General features: G+C 39.1%; 1 non-coding gene across 1 annotated transcript; it reads right to left on the minus strand.

Annotated features, from left to right (window-relative positions):
* Window positions 1-635: 635 nt before the first annotated feature.
* On the minus strand, window positions 636-743 carry LOC112752176 (small nucleolar RNA R71). The gene has a single exon (XR_003176623.1). It is a non-coding gene; the product is annotated as a small nucleolar RNA R71 (small nucleolar RNA).
* Window positions 744-8,655: the final 7,912 nt, after the last annotated feature.

The following is an 8,655-nucleotide window of genomic DNA, read 5'->3' on the forward strand; positions in this document are numbered from 1 at the left end:
CCTTCTTCTATTCTTTCCTTCTTCTATTCAAATAAAGGAATCTCTATATTGTGACATAGAGGATTCCTCTTCTTTTCTGTTCTCTTCTTTTTCATATGAGCAGAAACAGGGATAAAGACATTCTTATTGAAGCTGATCCTGAACCTGAAAGGACTCTTAAGAGGAAACTAAGAGAAGCTAAAGCACAAAACTCTGGAGAGGATCTAACTAAAATTTTCGAAAAAGAAGTAGAGATGGCCGAAACCAATAACAATGGTGGAGGTGTAAGGAAGATGCTTGGTGACTTTACTGCACCAAATTCCAACTTCCATGGAAGAAGCATCTCAATCCCTACCATTGGAGAGAACAATTTTGAGCTAAAGCCTCAATTAGTTTCTCTGATGCAACAGAATTTCAAGTTTCATGGACTTCCATCAGAAGATCCTTTTCAGTTCTTAACTGAATTCTTGTAGATCTGTGATACTGTTAAGACCAATGGGGTTGATCCTGAGGTCTACAGGCTTATGCTTTTCCCGTTTACTGTAAGAGACAGAGCTAGAATATGGTTGAACTCTCAACCTAAAGATAGCCTGAACTCTTGGGATAAGCTGGTCACGGCTTTCTTAGCCAAGTTCTTTCCTCCTCAAAAGCTTAGCAAGCTTAGAGTGGATGTTCAAACCTTCAAACAGAAAGAAGGTGAATCCCTCTATGAAGCTTGGGAGAGATACAAGCAACTGACCAAAAAGTGTCCTTCTGACATGCTTTCAGAATGGACCATCCTGGATATATTCTATGATGGTCTATCTGAATTATCAAAGATGTCATTAGACCATTCTGTAGGTGGATCCATTCACCTAAAGAAAATGCCTGCAGAAGCTCAAGAACTCATTGACATGGTTGCAAATAACCAGTTCATGTACATTTCTGAAAGGAATCCTGTGAGTAATGGGACGCCTTGGAGGAAGGGAGTTCTTGAAATTGATACTCTGAATGCCATATTGGCACAGAATAAAATATTAACTCAGCAAGTCAATATGATTTCACAGAGTCTGAATGGATTGCAAGTTGCATCCAACAGTACTAAAGAAGCATCTTCTGAAGAAGAAGCTTATGATTCTGAGAACCCTGCAATAGCAGAGGTGAATTATATGGGAGAACCCTATGGAAACACCTATAATTCCTCATGGAGAAATCATCTAAATTTCTCATGGAAGGATCAACAAAAGCCTCAACCAGGCTTTAATAATGGTAGAAGAAACAGGTTTAGCAATAGCAAGCCTTTTCCATTATCCTCTCAGCAACAGACAGAGAATTCTGAGCAGAATCTATCTAGCTTAGCAAATATACTCTCTGATCTATCTAAGGACACTCTAAGTTTCATGAATGAAACAAGGCCCTCCATTAGAAATTTGGAGGCACAAGTGGGCCAGCTGAGTAAAAGAGTCATTGAAACTCCTCCTAGTACTCTCTTAAGCAATACAGAAGAGAATCCAAAAAGAGAGTGCAAGGCCATAACCTTACTTGGTATGGCCGAACCCAGAGAGGAGGAGAAGGACGTGAATCCTAGTGAGGAAGACCTCCTGGGACGTTCACTAACCAATAAGGAGTTTCCCTTTGAGGAACCAAAGGAATCTGAGGTTCATCTAGAGACCATAGAGATTCCATTGAACTTCCTTCTGCCATTCATGAGCTCTGACAAATATTCTTCCTCTGAAGAAGATGAAGATGTCACTGAAGAGCAAGTTGCTAAGTATCTAAGAGCAATCATGAAGTTGAATGCCAGTTTATTTGGTACTGAGACTTGGGAGGATGAACCCCCCTTGTTCACCAATGAACTAAGTGCATTGATAAGGCAGACATTGCCTCAGAAAAAACCGGATCCCGGAAAGTTCTTCATACCTTGTACCATAGGCACCATGACCTTTGAGAAGGCTCTGTGTGACCTTGGGTCAGGGATAAACCTCATACCACTCTCTGTAATAGAGAAAATGGGAATCTATGAGGTACAAGCTGCAAGAATCTCACTAGAGATGGCAGACAAATCAATGAAACAGGCTTATGGATTAGTAGAGGACTTGTTAGTAAAGGTTGAAGGCCTTTACATCCCTGCTGATTTCATAATCCTAGACACTGGGAAGGATGAGGATGAATCCATCATCTTTGGAAGACCCTTCCTAGCCACAGCAAAAACTGTGATTGATGTGGATAGAGGAGAGTTGGTCCTTCAACTGAATGAGGACTACCTTGTATTTAAGACTCAAGGTTCTCCTTCTGTAACCATGGAGAGGAAGCATGAAAAGTTTCTCTCACTGCAGAGTCAACCAAAGCCCCCACAGTCAAACTCTAAGTTTGGTGTTGGGAGGTCCCAACAATGCTCTGAACATCTGTGAGGCTCTATGAGAGCTCACTGTCAAGCTATTGACATTAAAGAAGCGCTTGTTGGGAGGCAACCCAATGTTATTTAATTATATCCATTTATTTTCCATTGCTATTTTATGTTTTCTTTAGGTTGATGATCATGTGAAGTCACAAAAACTACTAAAAAATAAAAAACAGAATGAAAAATAGCATTAAAAATAGCTCACCCTGGAGGAAGAGCTTACTGGCGTTTAAACGCCAGTAAGAAGCATCAAACTGGCGCTTAACGCCAGAAAGAAGCATCAAGCTAGCGTTAAACGCCAGAAACAAGCACCAGACTGGCGTTTAACGCCAGAACAGAGCATGGAATTGGCGTTTAACGCCAGAAACATGCAGCAAGCTGGCGTTTAAACGCCAGACATGAATTCTAAGGGCGTTTGCACGCCTAAATGGAGCAGGGATGCTAAATCCTTGACCCCTCTGGATCTGTGGACCCCTCAGGATCCCCACCTACCCCACCTCTTCTTCTCTCCTCTTCACACCTTTTCATAACTCTCTTCCCCAAATACCCTTCACCAATCACCTCCATACCTCTTCCCCAAATACCATTAACCACTCACATCCATCCACTCTTCCCCATAAACCCCACCTACCTTCAAAATTCAAATTATTTTCCCTCCCAAACCCAACCCTAATGACCGAAACCTACCCTTCCCCCCACCCCTATATAAACCCCTCAACACTACTCCATTTTCACACATTACAACCACCACTTCTCCCCCTTGGCCGAATACACTCTCTCATTCCATCTCCTCCATTTTCTTCTTCTTCTACTACTTTCTTTCTTCTTTTGCTCGAGGACGAGCAAACCTTTTAAGTTTGGTGTGGTAAAAGCATTGCTTTTTATTTTTCCATAACCATCAATGGCACCTAAGGCCAGAGAAACCTCAAGAAAGAGGAAAGGGAATGTAATTGCTTCCACCTCTGAGTCATGGAAGATGGAGAGATTCATTTCAAAGGTCCATCAAGACCACTTCTATGAAGTTGTGGCCAAGAAAAAGGTGATCCCTGAGGTCCCTTTTAAGCTCAAAAAGAGCGAATATCCGGAGATCCGACAAGAGATTAGAAGAAGAGGATGGGAAGTTCTCTCTAATCCTATTTAACAAGTCGGGATCTTAATGGTTCAAGAGTTCTATGCAAACGCATGGATCACTAGGAACCATGATCAAAGTAGGAACCCGAATCCAAAGAATTGGCTTACAATGGTTCGAGGGAAATACTTAGATTTTAGTCCGAAAAATGTAAGGTTGGCGTTCAACTTGCCAATGATGCAAGAAAATGCATGCCCCTACACTAGAAGGGTCATAAGGCTTTAAAGATCTCATTTTCTCAAATCATCTCAGGCTCATAAGCCAAATTTACTCAAAGTGAGTCTCCTTTTGAAAACAAAGCCACTCTCGGCATTCTCTTTCTAAAACTTCCAAAACCATGGCAAGTTAAGGATTTATTTCAAAGTATTCAAAATCACTCATCCAACAATGGGATTTTATAACAAAAGCTTCTCGGCAGAGTCCCAAGTCTTTAGGGAAGGTCATCTTACATCAATTCTTTAAAATTCATTGAAACTCTTAAAATCATAGATTCTCGGTTCAAGTAAATAAAACTGAATTTATTATGAAACTGAACCATACAAAATCACAAGTTCTAACCCGGTCCAAAAATCAACTCATTTGAAACGGAACCAGTTCATTTGAATCAAACCATTTTCAGATTTCTTTTTGGAACCCATTTTTCCAACTCTTCTAAAATTCCTCAAACTTGATTACTCTATCAAAAATCTAGGTTCCTTTAAAAATCACTAAAAACTCCTTTTTATATTGAAATTGATATTAGGGCATCATTCTTTCCTTCAGTGATTCAAACGGTAAAAATAGTTCAGTTCTAAATAAGCCGAACTCAACGTATAAGGTTCATCAAATAAATTAAGCTTGAAAACATAAATATCCTCTTAATAAATCAAATAATACAATCTCTCAAATCCAACCTTTTTTAAATAACCTTTCAAACAAGACTAAGAGTTTATAGAAATTTCGGCAGCACCTCCCCTAAAACTTGGACTTTTGCCACCCGGTTCGGGTCCCAACTAAACCGTTCCTCATTCCTTTTCAACAACATAAAACCATAAATCAATTCAAAGCAGGCTAAATCCAACAATCGCCTCAGTGGCGTATCTCAAGGATACCATTTCAAAATCAACTCAATATCAATCGATTTAACTCATTTCCAAAGCTTTAAAGAATCAGTTCGGCAATAAATCATTTGTCCATAACCAAGTCAATTAAAGTAAACCAGGCTGAATTCAAAAGTGCATTCGACTTTTCACATCATTGAAATAATTGACTCAATTCAAACCAATCCTCAACGGTTTAAACTCAGATTTCAAATCTTTAAAGAATCAACTTTAAAACATTACATTTCATAAAGCCGCAGCCAAACCAACATCCATAATCATTCGAGTCAATCAAATAATACATAAGGCAATTACAATCACCAAATACACAATATCTCACATCAGTATCCATATGTAATAATTCCAATACATAAAACATAGTTTTTGGAAAGTACCCCTACCTCAAAACGCAATTCCATAATCCAAGCGCTTCATAAGTTCTTTTCACCTCAACTCAAAATCAAAGGCAGCTTCAAAGCACAGCCCCACACATTTTCGCAGCAGCATAAACAGCTCTAAATTACAACAAGCAACCTCAGTTACTAACTCTAGGAACATTAATACCATAAAGGCTTTAATACACGTACGGGACACTAACGTAAGGCTTTCGAAACATAATTTCTTACCGGAATAACAACACGAAGCAGCTGCGGTTTCGAACCGGCCCCGGCACAGCTCCGGCGGCGGAGGCAACCTCAGCCCCAACTACTTGTAACAGCAACAACAACTCTAACCGTGACATGCCATAACTCGAACTCAGCCCTACATTATCAAAACCTTAGGATTCCTACCCAAATATAACAAAGTGCAGATTTTCAAGGGCTCCGGAATGTAACTCTTACCGTAACTAAGGAGAAGTGACTGAGCCAAGCGGCGGCATCCCCGACGGTGGTTCCGGTAGCCACCGGACTGCTCCTGGCGACCAGAACAATGGCAAGGCTTCCTCCTCCTTCGGCAGCAACAGTGCAGAAGCTTCAGCTAAGCACCGCAAAGCAGCAGATCGGCAGTGGCGGAGCCGACTTCTCCTCCATCGCATTCTGTTCCTCCCGCACTGCTCTCTCCCTCTTGCCGACGACCGTGACGGAAACAACCCCCAGCAGTGGAGGCAGCAAGGCTGGCTCGACCGCAGCAGAGTGTGACACGCCTCTCTCCTGGGCTCTCTCTCCCCTGGCCGCGATTCACGGCAGCGATAGTAGCGCCGTTGGAAGACACGGAAGCAGTGGCGGCGACAAGGCTAGCCGCAAGCTTCTCTTCTTCGTGCGCCTCTCTGTTCTGGGTTCCCTCCTTCGCGACGGCCACGGCGGCGGCAGATCGGTGGCAACGTGATGGTGCGACGGTGAGGGAGCTTGGCGATGCTGTCGGCGGCGCGGCGCAGCGAGCTTCCCTCCTTCCACTGGTGGCGAAACCCTCACTCTCAGATCTCCCCTTTCCTCTTCCGGCAGACCCCCTTCCCCTGCTTCCCTTTCTATTTCTTTCTTTCTTTCATCTTTGCAGCCATTGCTGCTGCTGATTGTTGGGAGAGGGTTTCGGTGGCTAAGTGTTGCTTTTGGTGAGGTGTGTGTGAAAATTAGGGTTAGGGGCAAATTGGTAATTTCACATAAAATTGGGAATAATATAGTAATTGAAACCCAAATTAAATCCAACACTATTTGTACATAGAAAATACTATTTTCTCATCAATTTCACAAATTATTTTCAATAAAATGCCCAAATCTAAAAATTAGAAATAATATACTTAATTTCTTCATTTTCCAAAATAGCAGTAATAATATTTAAAATATTACTTATCTAATCCAAATCATATAAAATCCTTATTATTTCATAACTATCAACCTTATACTTTAAATATATAAAATAATCCAATAATTACAAAATTGGATAATAATGATAACTTATCTCAAATCCAATAAATCAAAACTTGCCTTAATTATCTTTAATAAAATAATCTCTGAAATTAAGGCTATAAATAACTGTAGGATTTGAGACTTGATCATAATAAGACTTTTCAAAGATTCTGGGTCTTACATTCTACCCACCTTATAAAAATTTTCGCCCTCGAAAATTGATACAAAATGAAAGAAATTCCATAACAGTTCACCCTTGAACACATTTAAGGAAGAAGCAAAAATATCTGAAAATATAATTATATATACGATTTTCAAATACTTTGATTGTCATAAGCATAAGGATGTAAAGGTAGGAGTGTGATTGCAAAGCAAACGTTACAAGGTAGGCTCAATGCAAAAGATAACATGGGTCAATCATGTGATAGAAGGGCAAGGCATCAAAGGCTATCAAACAGGATGGAGTTAAAACGACGTGCTCAACCTCCGCACACTAATCTCATATCAACCTCAAAGTTTCAACTTTCCAACTCCATCAAGCACTTTACAAACCCCAAATTTGATCACAAGCCTGACAACCACAAACCCGTTCGTAAGGAACAAAATGCCCACAACTCATACGTTGCACACCTACCGCTTCAACTTCCGTATACATATCACGTCTTAAAGAACTAACGTATCGCGTTACTACGTCTACAAGTCGCACGTGATATCAAAACAATTCTCGAGTCTACTCAGAAGGATACAAGATTTAGAAAGGAGAGTCAAATGTCAAAGATAGCAATAATAGATTTGAGAGAATATATCCAATTCCAGATAACCAAGGATACTCAAGCAATGAAGTTTGCTAGACATAATTCAATTGACAACTTCAAAGATAACCCTTGGATCAAAGAAATTCAATAGGACCAATAAGCAGAAAAATCAGCGCATTAGTTTAAAACAATTTCAAGCTGAGTCGAAGAAGTATGAGACTTACAGAAAAGAATATCTCAAACCCAAGACAAAACTCACAGAACTTAAGAGCATGATTAAAATTACTTCCAAATACATTGTTCATAAGAGAATCGAAAACTTGCGAAAAATCACTTCGCAATTTAGAAGAAAGCTCAATAGCAAACATTGCTCAAAAGGGCAACAAAAGCAATAACGTGGCTTTGCTCTAATTCAACTTCATGTTGAAGTAGATTATGCAGAGTTTTAAAAAAACAAATGCACCCAGATTTGGCTAAGAGCAAAATATTTTCATCAAATATTTTAGAAAGATAGTTAGGTGCACAACTTAACCAAAAGCAATCATAAAACTCGGAAGAGAAATCAAATGCTTGTTCAAAAATTTCCAAAATTCATATTCAAACAAGTATGTATAAAATTTATAGCAAGGACGAAGGAAGAAGTTAAACTCTTTAGAAAAGAAACTCCGAGATAAAAATTTGCTTACAATTTGGTAAAGGGAATAAGTGGTGCATTACAAACGAACCAATTTCCACTAAACAAGGGAGCTTTCCAAAACCTCATTTAAAATGGCGCATGCCAACTTTAAATTAATTTCGTCAAAATTGGACAATGGTTTTCAATCTCAATCAAGCAACAGAAAATAAATTCCGTTTAATATTTCTTCAAAGAGAATTCAAAACTTCTTTAAAAGATTCAAAGCAAGACTCCAAAAGTGTTCTTGAAATCACCATCTTAGAAGAACATTCAAGAAGTTTAAGATGTACTAAAAAGAAGTCAAGCCTTGCAAGAAAGGACCTTAAATTAAAGTAGTTCAAACAAGGTCCACTGGACATGAAACATCAAACAAGTTTTAAATTGATCCAAAAGAATACAAAAGTCATAGAAAAAGACAACTCAATCATTTGTAATTTCTCAAGGATAAAATTTTTGACTAAAAACTCTTGTAGAGATAATGAGAGAATAAACAATGCACTAACCTGAAACGAATCAAACTGACTCACATAAGGATGAGATCCACAAGAGAGGACAAACCAAGATCAATGGTAATATTTACAAGATGTAAAAGATTAGTTAAAAACAGAATCACGTATGACATTCATAGAGGTAAAAAGCTTAAGAAGGAACGAGTTCGTTCATAAGAAGAAAGCTATGAGTCCAACATTTTCAAAAGAATAACAATGGCAAAAACCATGTAGTATGCTAAACCAAACTCAAATCAAAATGAATTAAGTAAAGTTTATCAAATGAAACTCAACCGGGATAAAAGTGAAAAATTTCCTTTCTTTC

The sequence above is a fragment of the Arachis hypogaea genome, chromosome 15, assembly GCF_003086295.3.
Source record: "Arachis hypogaea cultivar Tifrunner chromosome 15, arahy.Tifrunner.gnm2.J5K5, whole genome shotgun sequence".
Classification (NCBI taxonomy): Eukaryota; Viridiplantae; Streptophyta; class Magnoliopsida; order Fabales; family Fabaceae; genus Arachis; species Arachis hypogaea.